Source organism: Bos mutus, chromosome X, assembly GCF_027580195.1.
Source record: "Bos mutus isolate GX-2022 chromosome X, NWIPB_WYAK_1.1, whole genome shotgun sequence".
Lineage (NCBI taxonomy): Eukaryota > Metazoa > Chordata > Mammalia > Artiodactyla > Bovidae > Bos > Bos mutus.
Window position 1 is genome coordinate 43,019,048 of NC_091646.1, and position 17,371 is coordinate 43,036,418.

At 44.6% G+C, this 17,371-nt stretch overlaps 2 long non-coding RNA genes across 2 annotated transcripts in view; one reads left to right on the forward strand and one right to left on the reverse strand.

Annotated features, from left to right (window-relative positions):
- LOC138986324 (uncharacterized) overlaps positions 1–17,078 on the reverse strand; it is a 71,902-nt gene extending 54,824 nt beyond the window's left edge. Inside the window, exon 1 of the long non-coding RNA XR_011463158.1 lies at positions 16,271–17,078. This is a non-coding gene — a long non-coding RNA (uncharacterized lncRNA). The remainder of the gene's footprint in view (positions 1–16,270) is intronic.
- Positions 795–16,274, forward strand: LOC138986325 (uncharacterized). Its single transcript, XR_011463159.1, has 4 exons — positions 795–961; positions 1,206–1,262; positions 8,075–8,368; positions 14,180–16,274. It is a non-coding gene; the product is annotated as an uncharacterized lncRNA (long non-coding RNA).
- Positions 17,079–17,371: the final 293 nt, after the last annotated feature.

Here is a 17,371-nt window from a genome sequence, read left to right on the forward strand (position 1 = left end):
TCCAGTATTGTTGCCTGGAAAATTGGGTATAACGCATGGATTCCTAAAGAGTTAGACACAACTGAGCAACTTTCACTCTCACTGTAACCAGGGAAAACACACCTCCTTCCCCGATTGGCCCTGGGTGTAACCAATCAGGCACATGCTGGCCCCATCCCATATTTGCATAGGGCTGATCCTGTGAAAGAGCTGGTAAAGAATCAGCCTACAATGTAGGACACCCTGGTTGGATTCTTGGGTGGGGCATATCCACTGGAGAAGGGATAGGCTACCTGTGCTAGTATTCCTAGGCTTCCCTGGTGGCTCAGACAGTAAAAACCCGCCTGAAATCCAGGAGACCTGGGTTCGATCCCTGGGTTGGAAAGATCCCCTTGCGATGGGAACTCCCACTGCAGAATTCTTGCCTGGAGAATTCCATGAACAGAAGAGGCTGTCAGGCTATAATCCATGGGATCATAAAGAGTTGGATACAACTGAGCAACTTTCAGTTTCAGTTTCACCAGGGAAAACACACCCCCTTCCCTGATTGGTCCTGGTTGTAACCAATCAGGCACATGCTCGCACCATCCAATATTTGCATATGGCCTAACATGGGGAAACACACACACCCCTTGCTCGAATACTCCTGTGTTACCAATCAGAGGCATGCAAGAACTGTCACCTACTTTGCATAGGGCATAACCAATCAGGCTCCAGGGTGTGGAGACCAAAGGTATAAAGAAAGGAAGCCAAATAAACTTCGGTTTCCTTCGACGTTACAGCTGTTCCTGAATGTTAAGGGTTAGTTTTCTTTGGAGCTGCCCCTTGATGTGTTCATGATGTGAGCTGCCACTGGAGATCCCTTTCATGTGAGCTGTCACCGGAGGTGCCCATAGGTTGAGTTGTCACTAACTGGCACTTGTCTTTCCCTTAGGTCGAGTTGTTCGTAACTGGCACTGTTCTAGGTCAAGCTGCTCCTAAGGTGAGGTGTCAGTAATTAATTCTGTCCCTAGTTCAAGTTGTCACTGTGTAAACTTAACTGCCTGTGTTCAGTTGTGTCTTTGATTCTATGCAATCCTATAAATGGTAGCTCGCCACATTGCTCTATCCGTGGGATTCTCCAGGCAAGAATACTTGAGTGGGTGGTATGCTCTCCACTAGGGGTTCTTCTGGACCCAGAGCTAGAACCCACACCTCATTTTTGTGTGTGTGTGTGTGCATTGCAGGTGGATTGTTTATCACTGGCACTACCTGAGTACCCGGGAAGAAGTTATAACTGTGTTGTAAGTAGTTTTCACTAACAATATGACTTGTTGCATGCCTAATAAAATCTTGTTTGAGCTGCATGTTATCCTTGATTCCAAACTTTGTCTAGTCTGCAGTATATGAGAATGGTCTAAGAACAAATTGCGAAGTTACATTGTGTTCATCTTGTGGCCAGCCCTGAGTAACAAGGTAAAGAATCAGAACTTGATTCTCTAGACCGTAGGAAGGAACAAAAGTTTTTTCAGCAGAAAGTGTTTGGAGGGTTACCGGTGGTTTAGCGGTAAAGAATCTGCCTACAGTGTAGGAGACATAGGAGATAAGGGTTCGATCCCTGGGTTGGGAAGATCTGGAGGAGGAAATGGAAACCAGTATTCTTGCCTGGAGAATTCCTTGGACAGAGAAGACTGGGGGCTACAAAGGGTCAGACACAACTGAAGCAACCAAGCATACACACACTTTGAGCATAGATGTGGTGTAGAAAGGTGATTGCCTTACCCTTTCACCTCCACCATGCAACAAGTAATGATAGTTCTATTTTATGAATTAGCTCTGCAGACAGACAAACTTTGGGCCAGTTTCTTACTACTGTTGGGCACTTCTGAGGCATTTTCAGGTACTGGTTAAATGTTTGATTCCTCAAAGAAAACTGAAAAGAAAGTGAAGTCGCTCAGTAGTGTCTGACTCTTTGCGACCCCATGGACTATGTTTACCAGGTTCCTCCGTCCATAGGATTTTTCAGGCAAGAGTACAGGAGTGGCTTGCCGTTTCCTTCTCCAGGGTATCTTCCCCACCCAGGGATCAAACCCAGGTCTCCTCCATTGCAGGCAGATGCTTTACCATCTGAGCTACCAGCGAAGCCCTCCTCAAGGACGACTGAGCTTAATTTCCTATCTCTGCTATTACCTGTTTTCTTTTTGTTGGACTGAGTTACTTTAAGGGTACTCTATACTCAAAATTTTTAAACAGTATAGTAGTAAAGGGAGTGATTTGTGGACTAATGTAAAATCACTAGTCTACAGCTGTGTAACCTAGATCAAGAAATATAAGCACTCCAAGGCTATTTCCTCATCTGTAAAATAACACCATTAAGAGTGCATATGTGCTCAGTTGTGTCTGACCCTTTGGCCTGCCAGGGTCCTCTGTTTGTGGGATTCTCTATGCAAGAATACTGGAGAGAGTTGCCATTTCCTCCAAGAGATCTTGCTGACACAGCAATCAAATCTGCGTCTCCTGCATTGGCAGGCAGATTTACCACGGAGCTACCTAGGAAGCCCATCAGTAAGAGTACCCAACGTTACATAGTTCTCGCGGGTATTACATTAGCAAGGGCTTAAAACATAGTAAGTTCTAATAAGCAGTTCTTAAAATTTGTATACAGATTTTAGTGGATTTTTCAGAGTAGCAGATATAACATCATCTCTTGAGAATATTTTCAGCAGGGAGCAGGGGCCATCAGACAAAAGAACTTCTCATTGATTAACCTGTTGTAAATTCATTCATTCATTCAAAGTTGAAGCCTTTATAAAAATCTTTTACCCTGAAATTCTTCAGGGACAACAGAAAATGTATTTTGCTTCTCTGTCTTTGGCAAGCTAACCATGTCTGTGATTCATTAGAGTCACAGGAATGACTGAAATATTTTGGTTTCTGTCTGTTGAAAAATATATTTCATCTTTCCAGTGTAAAACATACATTTCTCTTCTATTAAAAATCCTGTTAGATTATACTTAACATAGTCATTAGTAACCATCAGAGGTGCCACACTTGGCTGAAACAAACATTCATAAACCACAAAATTCTACACTGAAGGTTTAATATGACTCCATCCTCGAATCCTATTCCAGGAAAGCATCTTACAGGTGTCTCAGCACTGCCAAGGACTCAGTAGGACTATTCCTTCACTCCCACAGGGCTCTCACATCTACTTAGTACCATTTAATATTGTCCCCCTTGGCCTGGCCCATGTGACATCCCGGTGAGAAAGCCCTGTAAACCTCTTAGGTTATGTAGTCCTCAAATCACATTAGACAATCCTGCTATGAATCGCTGGTGCAAATGCCCCAGGCATAGCTCGGGTTATGGAATCGTAACTGTATGTTTCCATATTCACACCTTCAATTTCAATAAGCCGATGTGCCACATTTATTCACATATCCAGAAACATGGGTAGAGAGGTTATGAAGGGAAAGGAAAATGGTGCTTGCCAGTGCACAGAACAATATATCTTAGTGGGAAAATACATAGCTCTTGGAGACCCTGTGTTTGATGACAATTCCATCACTTGCTATGTTATTTTGGGCAGTTAACATCACCTCCTGGAGCCCTTAATTTTCTCATCTGGAAAAGGATGATAATAGTACCTGCCTTACAAGCTTGTTAAAGGGATTAAAAGAGAAAAAGAAAATGAAAGCATAGCATATAATAGGCATTAAATAAATATATGATTATTTTTGTGATGTGCAGGTTTCTGCTGTCAAACAGCACTTCTCAGGCTACTTCCTGTGTATAAACTCTGTAGTATTGATACTAGGGACTGTAGAGTATAGAATGATTTTTTTTTTTATGTTGCATGAGAAATGTGTGTGTTTTAAAGTACTGACCTTAAAAAGGTAAGACTGATCTTGGTCTCCTTTTGGAAAGGATTTTTGTCTCAATAGCTTCCCAGTCTTACACAACATGTCACTCTTCTAAACCAACTTGAAATTGCCGTGACAGAACTCTCATACTGATTGCCCATCCTGAAATTTTCTTTTGCCCTAATAAGAGGTTTCCTTCTCCAAAGGAAAAGTTAATTCATATGTTAATTTGTATGATGTTTAAAGGTTTGAAGAATAATTTATGTACAGAAAAGACTTCTTAATGGACTTTGTTCTCCTTTTTATTGTTTACCCTATTCCCCAATCCAGTCACCTTACCCACTCCACTTCCAAACTGTAGCAACAATGTGTCCTGGTTCTGCTGCTTCCAAATGATGGTCATCAACCATTCCTAAACATTTAGATGGCCGTTGATCACTTAATACGGACTCATAGTTGCCTATTATCTTTATTACCTACATTTTGTATGTGTACTCTAGCCATTTGTTGAGCTACTTAACTGATGGTGGTTGGTGGTCTACTCGCCAGGTCATATCTGACTCTTGTGACCCCATGGACTGTGTAGCATGCCATGTTCCTCTGTCCATTGAATTTTCCAGGCAAGATACTGGAGTGGGTTGCCATTTTCTTCTCCAGGGGATCTTCCTGACCCAGGGATCAAGCCCTTGTTCCTGCATTGCAAGAAGAGTTTTATGGGAAAACATCAGGGATAGGAAAATAAGGCCAAAGAGTATAATAATGAGCAATAAAACAAAACATCTAGGCATAAATCATTACTTCCAAGCTCCTTTACATTAGAGCATTCATAACTATTTACATAAGTCATGAACATTTTGAAGACATACCCACTAGAGAAACATTTTCTCTAATTGTATAGTATATGAAAGATTTTTAAGGGTGGTCTCAGAAAATGAACTCAATAGTACCTTTGTAAAAATGATTTGGGTTTCAGTTATATTATTTATCTATATCTAAACCTCCAAATCAGTTTGGAAAAAATACATGAATTCCAGAACTGTGTGTGTTAAAACTACTCATCTTTATGGTAATGATGACCCAATATGCAAGACAACAAGAGACAGATGAAAAGAACAGACTTTTGAACTATGTGTGGGAGAAGGTGAGGGTGGGATGATTTGAAAGAACAGCATTGAAACGTGTATTACCATATGTAGAATTGATGACCAGTGTAAGTTCAATGCATGAAGCAGGGCACTCAAACCTGGTGCTCTGGGACAACCCAGAGGGATGGGTTGGGGAGGGAGGGGGGGTTTTGGGGGTTCAGGATGGGGGGACACATGTATACCCATGGGTGATTCATGTCAATGTATGGCAAAAACCACAATATTGTAACTAGCCTCCAACTAAAACAAATTTTAAAAAACTTTGTCTTTAATCACTTTCCCAAACCTAGTTTGATGTAGATTAGTCTTATGTTATAAATCCTATTACCTAGTACATGTTCCCACATTTTCTTAAATGGAAGCTACCAAATCATCTTTTCTAGATGTTCTGATGTCTTTAAAATTAGTGGGAATGACTGCATTACGCTATACAAACCATAATAGAAAATTATAATACAGTATAATACTAACAGTCCCAGTCAATGCTAAGTGACCCCAGTTCAGTCGCTCAGTCATGTCTAACTCTTCGTGACCCCTACAGCACACCAGGCCTCCCTGTCCATCACCAACTCCTGGAGTCACCCAAACCCATGTCCATTGAGTCGGTGATGCCATCCAACCATCTCATTCTCTGTCGTCCCCTTCTCCTGCCCTCAGTCTTTCCCAGCATCAGGGTCTTCTCAAATGAGTCAGCTCTTCAAATCAGGTAGCCAAAGTATTGGAGTTTCAGCTTCAACATTAGTCCTTCCAGTGAACACCCGGGACTGACCTCCTTAGGATGGACTGGTTGGATCTCCTTGCAGTCCATGGGACTCAAGAGTCTAATCCAACAGCACAATTCAAAAGCATCAATTCTTCGGTGCTCAGCTTTCATTATAGTCCAACTCTCACATCCATACACAACTCCTGGAAAAACCATAGCCTTGATGAGATGGACCTTTGTTGGCAAAGTAACGTCTCTGCCTTTTAATATGCTGTCTAGGTTGGTATAATTTTCCTTCCAAGGAGTAAGTGTCTTTTAATTTCATGGCTGCAGTCACCATCTGCCGTGACTTTGGAGCCCCAAAAAATAGTCTGCCACTGTTTCCCCATCTATTTGCCATGAAGTGATGGGACCAAAGTGACCCCAGACTGGTACTTTTTGAGTTTTTTTTTTTTTTTTAATGACTTCACTGTTTTCCTTCTTCACTTAAATACAAGTATAAGCTACCATTTCTTACTGTGGCCAGTTTCCCTTTAGGCAGATTTTCTAATTTGATTCAAGCATTTGTTCATTCACAAATGTTTGAGTGTCAATCACATGTCAGACACCATGGTGGACATGAGAGATGTGACAATAAAAGATACAATCCCTAACGGATACCTAGGAGCCCACAGAGCAATGGAACGACAGAGAAGTGAAGAGGCAAATATGATACCATGTGCTAGATGCTAAAATAAAACTAATCACAGGGTACTATAGGGACATACAATATAAATTATCTAATTTAGATGGGATGAGAGGGAACAAGCCAGAGTTGTTTGTGAAGTTTTCCTGAAGTTATCACTGAGCTGAGTTTTAAAGGATAATCAAGAGTTACCAAAAATGTAGTGGGTAAAGGATGATTGAAGATGAACTTTTCCTGGTGGCTCAGATGGTAAGGAGTATGCCTGCAATGCAGGAGACGGGTTCAATTTCTGGGTCAGGAAGATCCCCTGGAGAAAGGAATGGCAACTCAAGCCAGTATTTTTGCCTAGAGAATTCCATGGACAGAGGAGCCTGGTGAGCTACAGTCCATGGGGTCACAAAGTTGGACACGACTGAGTGACTTAAACTGTCAAAAAGATTGTACTGTAACATATGCTTATGTGGTAATCCAGACAAGAAGTAATGTGGTCTTGAATGGTAGTAGCAGTTCAGAAGGAGAGTAGGAGAGAGATGAGAGACATTTGGGAGGTATTACTCAACACAAAGTGATTCATTGGAATAAGGGAGGGGCAGAGTCTAGGAATAAGCTTGGATCAAAGGATGAATAAAAGAATCATCAAGTTGCATTAAAAATACAGAAGTAGTGTGAAGAGAAAGTTAGATTTAGCTTTGAACATGTTAGGTTGAGTGGATATTTTCAGCAGGGAATTACATATAGTATCAAGTGCTAGAAACACAAAGAGATGCCAAGCTTTTACTCTGCTGTGGGTGAAAGAAACAGCAGACCAAGTTCATTTAATCCGTGCATAAAATAAAAAATAATTCTGACAGAGGACCTGAGGAGCTTCTGTATGAAAAAGTTCTATAGTGATGACTTTTTGGTAACTGGAGAAGGAAATGGCAACCCACTCCAATATTGCCTGGAAAATTCCATGGATGGAGGAGCCCAGTAGGCTACAGGCCATGGGGTGGCAAAGAGTCAGACATGAGTGACTTCACTTTCTTTTCTTTTTTCTTGGTATCAGCTTTTGTGTGTCTAATTGGCATCTTTAACATGTACAAAACAGTAGTTTTGATTTCCACTGGCAGCCTAACAGTCATTCTATTAGCTGCTGCTGCTGCTAAGTCACTTCATTGTCTGACTCTGTGACCTCATAGATGGCAGCCCACCAGGCTCCCCCGTCCATGGGATTTTTCAGGCAAAGAGTACTGGAGTGGGGTGCCATTGCCTTCTCCGCACTTTTGAGTCCCATCTTATTTTCCTTATAGCATTTGTCTCCTAATGAGACTCATTTTGCAAGGTGCTTGAAGGAAAGTTGCATGGCTCAAGGTAGCCTGGAGTTAAAACTCTTCTCCAGGTCCTCCCCACCATTCTAGGCAAAACAAAGAACTCTCACCCAAAGAAAAATTAGACATTAGGTTGACTACGCCCAGCTCCAAGCCAGCCCAGCCTCTGGCTGATCTCCAGAACTCCTTGCCCCAGCCATTTAAGAGAGAACTACTCCAGCAACCTTGCAGAAGAACAGGCCCCCTTAAGACAGTAGCTTTCTCTTAGATAAGTGCAGCAGTTCGCTAATCTGACTGCTGCCCCTTCTCACCTCATTAAAGGTCATCTGTTCCTGTAGAATGCTAGTCTTGTTCTTTTTCTGAGCCTCACCTACTCTAACTCCGTACCTTTCATTTTTGGTGCCGAAACCCAGGAGGTTGAAGTTCTTCTCTACGGCCAGCTGTTGGGAGCGTGGAAGCCTGCTGAGCCCACTTTCCTGCCCGGGCTTTCAAGAACTCTTCGAGAGGATGCCCTGTGCCTTCGTGAGCGATACAAGTTCTATGTAAGAGCTTTATTGGTTTTCCACATACTCCGAGGACTATTGGCCTGCCTCTCTCTGCTTTCTCTATACTCTTTTTTGCGAGACCAACCAACTCCAGGACAGAGGCCTTTTGCCATTCGACTGCTTTACATACAACACTCCATTCAAGCCGGCCCCTAAATTAAGGTAAGATCCAATTTGGACGGTTTTCTAGAGGCACCCTAAAACTTAGTCCTCTCTGGGTCCCAGGGACTCCCAGCCTAGGGCCACTCTAGGCGATGGTGGGGGATGCTCCACCTCAACACAGAGCTCTGTTCTCGTAACTATTGCGACTATGGGTTACGACTCGAGCTCCCAATAGGAGCTTCTGCTTGCCTTTCAATTATGGGGTCTGTCTGGCCAGTCTGTCCCAAAGGATTCCTCTCTGACCTGTGTTCTCAAAAGTCTCAAGCCACTCTCTCTCACTGAACTCAAGGCTAACCGCTTAAAACAACTCTGTACAGACCTGGCCTCAATATTAATTAAATAACCAAAATCACTGGCCTGAGTTCGGGACTTTTGATTACAGTATTTTATCAGATCTCACTAACTTCCTCAAACGGAATGGCAAAGGGTTAGAGATTCCATATGCCCGAGCCTTTTGGGCCCTTTGGAGCAGGCCTTCCCTATGCAAGAACTGCTCTACCCATGAGGTCCTTCTATGCACCTTGCCTCCCAAACAAAAGGGCTCTTCAACTAACCGCCAGTCATGACCTTCCGCACCCCTAGAGTTTGACCCAGTGGACGAGCCCCCTCCTTATCTGCCACCCTGCCAACCCTCTCCTTCCCCCTCATCCAATTTACCTACTGACCCCAAAATCTCTCCTGACTCCCCCTCAATCCCACTACCCCATCTCCCTGACTCCCCCTCCCCTCTTCCCTCCCCTCCTGCCACATGGTCACGTACCCAACATATGTTTCCCCTGAGAGGTAGCAGGGCCAGAGGGCCCCACCCAAGTCCCCATGCCATTTTCATTGTCAGATATTATGAGCCAGATAGCAGACACAGAAAAGAATTCCTGAGACTCTCCCAGGCCTATAACCTCACATGGAGTGACATATATCCTAAATGCCACTCTCACTCCAGATGAAGAAGACCGTATCTGGCAAGCAGCAAAAGCCTATGCCAATCACTTACATAACCAAGACTGAGATAGCCCAGTTGCTGATTAGGTGGTGCCTCAATTATATCCCCACTAGACTTACCAGCCCAATGACCCAGGTATCAAGAGACTCAATCATATGATTACTTGCCTTCTAGAAGGAATGCAGAAAAATAACTCATATCTATGTCAATTATGATAAAGTCAGAAATCACCCAAGGGGCAGACAAAAATCCAGTCTTATTCTTGGCATGCCTCATAGAGGCAGTCCAAAAGTATATCAACCTAGATATCACCACCCCTGCTGGGTTACTCTACCTTCATGTTCAATTCATCAGCCAGTCCACCCCTGACATTAGACGCAAGCTTCAACAACTAGAGAAGGGCCCTGAGACCCGCCCCCCCCCCAAAGAGACCTAGAAGTAGCCTTCAAGGTGTTCAATAATAGGAAGAAGCTAAGAGAGAAAGACGTGAGAGAAAACCTAAATATGCCCTTTTGGCGGTAGCAATTAAGGACGAGATCAGCCCAGCCCAAGTCATCCCAGACTGGAACTTAAGACCCCCTGCCCCCCCTGGCCTGGACCCTGCTTCCAATGCAACCAGTCAGAACGATGGGTAAAGGCATGCCCAACCTGTGGCCAGTGGGGACGCTGAAAGATGGACTGTCCCCAGGGACGTGCTGATGCCCCTGGAGAGGTCCCCACCTTCCAAACCTGGAGAATGGAATGTCCACAGAGATGCCCTGGCGCCCCTGGGGAGATCCCCAGTTCTCCCCAGAACCCCAGCCCAACACTACGAGAGTTATTCCAATGACGGAGCCCAGGTTCCAGCCCCCCAGCCCGTGTTCCACAAGCTTGGAACTTAGGGTAGACAGGGTAGTGGCTGGAAAAAGGACGACCTTTATAGTAGACACTGGAGCCGCTTTCTCAATTTCCTACTCTGGCCTAATTCAAGACTCAACTCAAAATCAAGGGAGTCTGTGGAGTTCCCTTAAGGCCAAAAATCAGCCCTCCATTACTCAACCCTCATACAATCATTCCTCATAATGCCTAAATGCCCAATGGCACTCCTAGGGAGAGATCTATTATCCAAGTTGGGAGTCTTTATTACCATACCCCCACCTCGATACAGTCTATATATTCTGCATGCAGATGGCACCTGGACAGTCCCTATCCCTCACCCCCGACTCTCCCTTGGATCTACCTGCCTTAGACCCCCAAGTCTGGGACACTGATCACCCATCCATAGCCAAACATCATCCCCCAGTCAACATTACCCTAAAAGACCCCTCGACTATAATCACCCAACAACAGTATTCTCACCCCAGAGGCCCACAAGGGAATTAAGCCTATCATAGTCTTCTTCAAGCCTCTATCTTAATTCCTACCCATTCACCGCACAACACCCCTATTCTGGCAGTAAGAAAGGGACCAAATTCTTGGGGACTGGTCCAGGACCTGAGAAAAATCAATGAGGCTATTACGCTGACATTTCCAGTAATCCCTAATCCTTAAACCCTTCTGTCTGCCATACCCTCAACTGCAACCCACTTCACAGTATTAGATCTCAAAGATGCCTTTTTCACCTTCCCCCTCCACCCCTTCTCCCAACCCCTTTTCGCCTTCACCTGGCAAGACTCTGAGACTCATATTTCACAACTAACATGGACAGTTTTCCCCCAGGGATTCAGAGACAGCCCCCACTTTTTTGGATAGGCTTTACAAAAGGATCTACAGACATTCGACCTAGCCCCAAGTCATCTGCTCCGCCCAACCCGAAAACTCTGTCTCCAACATACTGCCAAACTCCTTGGGGCCCTGTGATCCTGGGGTTATCGGGTGTCCCAATCCAAAGCCCAAGTAGTACAAACAAACGTCACCTACTTGGGGCTCTCCATATCCCACCACCAAAAAACTATTCCCCCAGACAGAATCCAGGCCTTAATTAACTGTCCACTTCCAAAAACAAAAAGGGAACTCCTGTCTATCCTTGGCCTCCTAAACTTCTTCCGTATCTGGATCCCTAACTTCTCCCTCATTACAAAGCTGATCTATGAGGCAACTAAAGGATGTCTGGATGAGCCCCTCTTTAACCCCTCCTCACTGGACAGTCCTCTTCGCCAGCTCACCCAGAGCCACCTCTACACCTGCCAGATCACACCAAACCATTCTTTCTCTTTGCCCATTCCAAACAAGGACAAGCCCTGGGACTTCTATGTCAGTGGGCCGGAGACACCTGGGCTCCCATAGCCTATCTGTCAAAACAGCTTGACATGGTGACCAAGGAGGTGGCCTCCCTGCATACATGCCATGGCTGCTATCGCAGCCCTTGTACCCGAAGCAAACTCCCTAGACATGCCCCTTTAACAGTCTGTTCTCCACATACCTTCCAAGACTTCCTGTCACATCGGGCTTTCCTCTCCCTTCCCCCTTCCAGGGTGCAAGTCCTACATACCTTTCTCCTCAAACCTCGGCTCTCATTCCCCCCACCCCGCTCTCCCCTCCCTGTCAGCTTATTACCCATGTCGTCTACAACAGACCATCTCCTACATAGCTGCAGCCTAACAGTAGATCCGACCCAAAACTCCTTTCAACATTTAACAGATCCGCCCATCCTAGACCCAGATGCCCCACACTGGTTCATTGATGGCACCTCTCAGAAATCCCCACCCTTCGCAGCAGGATATGCCATCATCCAGGGGGCCCTTTGCCATAATTACAAGACCCAGACAACTGAAGCTTCACTTCTGCCACCTCATACCACCTCCAAACAGGCAGAACTGATAGCTCTCACCAGAGCTTTGACTCTGGCTAAAAATCTAAGGGTTAACATCCACACAGACTCTACATATGCCTGTAACATACGTCACTCAAACATCCTAATATGGAGAGAGAGAGAGGTTTCCTAACCCAAAAGGGATCCCCCATTATTAATTCAGACCTGATCCACAAACTTCTAGAAAAAGCACTCTTACCAAACAAAGCCGCCATCCTCCACTATAGGGGAATTCAAAAGAGAAGTCTCATATCAGCCTACAACAATGCTGCAGACCAGAAGGCAAAAGAGACAGCCCTATCCCATCCCTCCCTCCAGTCCCCTGTCATTTTAGCTCTGACTCCATCCAACCCTCCCACCACCAGAAAAATCCTCTCTCATCTACACTCACTTTTTTTTTACACTCACTCTCTAATCCCTCATCCAAGACACTCCCAACAGTTCCTCTGTAACCACTTCCCCATATCCACTGCTGACCAACAATATTTAGGTAACCTTACCCACTCCTATCAAACATGTCAATGTATTAATCCCAATTCCAACCTTAAACCTACCTCCTTTCCAATCCACCAAATGCGAGGCAGCCTCCCAGCACAGGATTGGCAGATACACTTTACTCATATGCCCCCAGTTCGGTGATTCAGATACCTCCTGGTCCTGTGGACACTTTCTCGGGATGCGTAGAAGCATTTCCCACTACAAACAGAAGAGCCCACACTCTGGCCCAAATCCTCACAGAAATTATCCTCAGGTTTGTGATAAGGGCCTGGAATTTACTTCCAAAGTCACCCAACAACATGTCCAATTCTTACAGATAACCTGGAAATTTCACATTCCATATAGTCTCCAGTCCTCAGGAAAGGTAGAAAGGATGAACAGAATAATCAAAGAAACTCTTAGCAAATTAACCCTCAAGGTACATCTGGATTGGACTAAAATTCTGCCAATTGTTCTCAGAGTGTGGGCTTTGCCCAGAAAGCCCCTGGGGCTGAGCCCCTTTGAGGTGATGTACGGAAGGCCCATGCTCCCTCCTGGACTCCCCGCTGAACCTCCTCCCATACCAAGCTTCCTACACTCCCCTCTGCTGGTGGAACTCGGCAATGCCCTCTGGAAATTCATCAACCACAACCTGCCTACCCCGACCCCCAAGCCCCCTTGACAAACTGGGGACATGGTCTGTCTATCAGATAATCCCCAGGGTGACCTAAACCCAAAGTGGCAGGGACCATTCAAAATCATACTGCTTACCCCAACTGCAGCTAAACTCGTGGGTACACCTCTCTCACCTAAAACGGGTCACTTCTAATGCTGCACTGCCCTCCTTAACTGACCCGTATCAGGTCTCTTTCACGGGGCCTACCTCTTTAAAAATGACCCGGCGACAACCTCTGTCGACCATCCAAGAAGACACTGAATGATCTGGACACTCTTCAACCTACAGCTGTTCTGACCCAACAGCTCCAACCCTGATATAATAGAGACATGCCTAGGCAAAAGCTTGTAGTTAACTCTTATCATGTTATTGAAATATACAACCCACTTTGCCTGAGATGTCAGCCTTGGACAGATTAGTACAACTTAAAAAAAAAAGGGGGGGGGGGCAAAGAGACAATTCTTTTTTTTTTTTTCTTTTAAAGCAGAAAACTAAGATTTCTGTCTGTCTGGATATATATGTATGTCTCAGTATATGTCTTTGTCTCTGGATAATATTGCTGAAGTTAATTTATAAGTGAGCTAAACAACAGTTCATGGTTTCTGAAAGAAAGTAAGATGCATGTTTTCAGTAAAAAAGGTATAAGAGAATTGCATTTTATTAAGAGAAAAAGGAAATATGGCTTATAGATAGCTGTTCTATGAATGGACAAAGTGATGAATACAGAAAGTATAAAAAAGGTTTGTGGCAAGTAGAAGAGAGTTTTGTGCATGGTACAAGTGTCTTAAGACATTAAACTGCCTTTGCAAAAAAAATATGTTTCTATCCCATTACCCACTGAAGTCGTCACCTGGGTACACCTCTCTCACCTCACCTCTGATCCTGTGCTGCCCTCCTTAACTGACCCATATCAGGTCTCTCTCACAGGGCCTACCTCCTTAAAAATCACCCGGTGACAACCTCTGTCGACCATCCAAGAAGACACTGAATGACCTGGACACTCTTCAAACTACAGCTATTTCTGACCCAACTACTACAAGACCTCTGGACCAGCACCCTGTCAGGAACCTCCTTCGAAGACCTGGCCATGCTGGTGTCTCAACTGTGGCTTCAGGGAACCTTCTACAACCTGACTCCAGACGAAATTGGTTTCTTTACTCTCATTCTCTACATCATTCTACATCCTAATGAACACTGTTCCTCCTCAGATTCAAGCAACCTCCAACTTGGGGCCTTCTGCCCCTCACCCTGACTGGCCTCTTCTGTCTCTAACTATAACTGCACTCTTAATCTTAGTCCTTGCTATAGGCCTAGTAACTATCTCCCCCTCAGGACTGGTCACTTATCCTTTGTCTTTCCATTGGTATCACCTAGGTTGTTAGCTGTGTTCTACTCCTAGGGTACTATTTCCTCTGCACTGCCTAACTAACAGAACCATGACTCCTCTGTTCCTTATCCTTGCTGTGCTCCCCAGCCTTCTGGCTAGTCCCTGCCCTTGCTCAGACATTTATTCCTATGTTCATTCCTCATGTTATAATACAGCTCCAAGACCATGCACCATGAACCTGGGGGAGAGGGGAAAGTCCAAACCCCTACTCACTGTTAAAGTACAAAAGAGAGGAAGTTTCATGAGCACCTGCCATAAGCCAAATGGAAAAAAATATGTTTCTATCCCATTACCCACTGGGGGTACTCAGATGGGGGTGGGATACTAGATTAAAATCAGAAAAAAAGTTATAAAGAACTTAATTTCCCAGTTACAGGCAACCCCTGAGCCTTATAAACACCTAGACCTCCTTTCCCAATTACGACCTCTCATGAAACCTCCCTCTGATAACCAACACCTTACCTGCCTTCTCAACTCTTCTAATTCTTCCAGTACACGCAACACACATCCCAGTGTTGGATATGCATGTCACAGTCTCCTTCACCATACATAGCAATTCCCTTACCCTCAACATGTCTGTCACAGGACAACTATACCTTCCCTTCCCAACAAAAAACCACACAACTTATTGGGCCAGTGTCTGACAATGTCCTACTCTCAGCCTCTTCAAACCCAACCTGTATCAACTACTCTAGTCCCAACTACACTGGTCTTAAACTCCGCTCCCTCCTCCTGTTCCACTTGGGTTCTCTGGAACAGTACAAATAATTGCACCAACCTGGGAATCTTCATTCTCTTTGGGACCTATGCATATTCATGTCTCCCTCTTGACCCCCCTGGACCTTGATTTTGGTCTTCCTGACCCCAGGTCTAACATTCCTCAAAGAAGAGGTAGAACAAATAGTTACCCCCAAGGGAAAATTTCCCACAGAAAAAGATGAACTGTCATAGCCCCCTTCCTGATTGGGACTGGCATAGCAGCAGCCCCAGGCACTGGGACTGGGGGCATCTCAACCTCAGCCCATTTTTACTACAAGCTGTTCCAAGAACCTAATGAGGATATGGAGCAAGTAGCAGAGTCCTTCATTTCAATACAAAGACAAATTAACTCATTAGCTTCTGTGGCCCTACAAAATAGGCGAGCCCTGGACCTTCTCACGGAGACGGCAATGGCACCCCACTCCAGTACGCTTGCCTGGAAAACCCCATGGGCAGAGGAGCCTGGTAGGCTTCAGTCCATGGGGTCGTGAAGAGTCGGACATGACTGAGCAACTTCGCTTTTCATTTTCATGTATTGGAGAAGGAAATGGCAACCCACTCCAGTGTTCTTGCCTAGAGAATCCCATGGACGGGGGAGCCTGGTGGGCTGCCGTCTATGGGGTCGCACAGAGTCAGACGCGACTGAATTGACTTAGCAACAGCAGCAGCAGCAGGACCGTCTCATCGCAGAAAAGGGACGGACCTGCCTTTTTCTAGGGGAAGACTGCTGCTATTTTGTTAATGAAACAGGCATAGTCCAGGGTAGAGTCAAAGAACTTAGAGGCAGAATTGAATGCCACAAAAAAGTTAGAAAACCTGTTCCAACACACCCTCCCTTGGTTACTCCCTTTCTTGGGACCATTGGTACTTACCATTTTATTCCTCTTATTCAGACCCTGTCTCTTCAATCTCTTTCAAAGGTTTTTCCAAGAATGGATTCAGGCCATCTCTTGAGACCCAAGTCAAGGCTGTCCTTTTGCTTGAAACCCTGGCAGTGATAATAAAAAATCAACACTATGGGCCTTAGACTTCCTTCCTCCCAGACTGCAAACCCCTGACCCTCATTTATCAGCACAAAGAAGCACTGAACATTAACAGCACCCACATCTCTTTCTCTTTTTATATATATTCCTTAAAGTCTGGAATGAAGTAAAGTTGCATGGCTCAAGGTAGCCTGGAGTTAAAACTCCCCTCCAGGTCCTCCCCACCATTCTAGACAAAACAAGGAACTCTCTCACCCAAAGTAAAAATAGGCATTAGTTTGATTACGCCCAGCTCCAAGCCGGCCCAGCCTCTGGCCGATCTCCAGAACTCCTTGCCCCAGCGATTAAGAGAGAATTACTCCCAGCAACCTTGGAGAAGAACAGGCCCCCTTAAGACAGTAGCTTTCTACATACATGCCTAAATATACTTACTCTTTTCTTAGATTAAGTGCAGCAGCTCGCTAATCTGACTGCTGCCCCTTCTCACCTCATTAAAGGTGATCTGTTCCTGTAGAGTGCCAGTCTCATTCTTTTTCTGAACCTCGCCTACTGTAACTCCACACCTTATAGTGCTTTATTACTCATCGCCTGTTTCACATGACCCTCAATACACATACTAGAAAACAAGAGGGCAGTGATATTATCTGTCTTACATTTGTATTCATATCTCTTACAGTTCTCATATAGTATCTCATGTATCATATAGTTGTTAGTATCTAATAACTGCTCAATAAATATTTGTTAAAAGATGAATAAGTGAAAACATTTTTATTCAGAGACCTTTTTGTCTCATACTGCCTGGTTCTGGATTGCATTGTGTTATTCTCTGTGTGTATGTCATGAGATTACAAAATCGTGAGATTGGTAAGTTTATGTGGTTCATAAACTGGCTGTGAATATATATATATGTATGTGTGCATATATATATGTGTGTGTGTGTATATATATGGCTTCCATGGTGGCTCAGAGGTTAAAGGGTCTGCCTGCAAT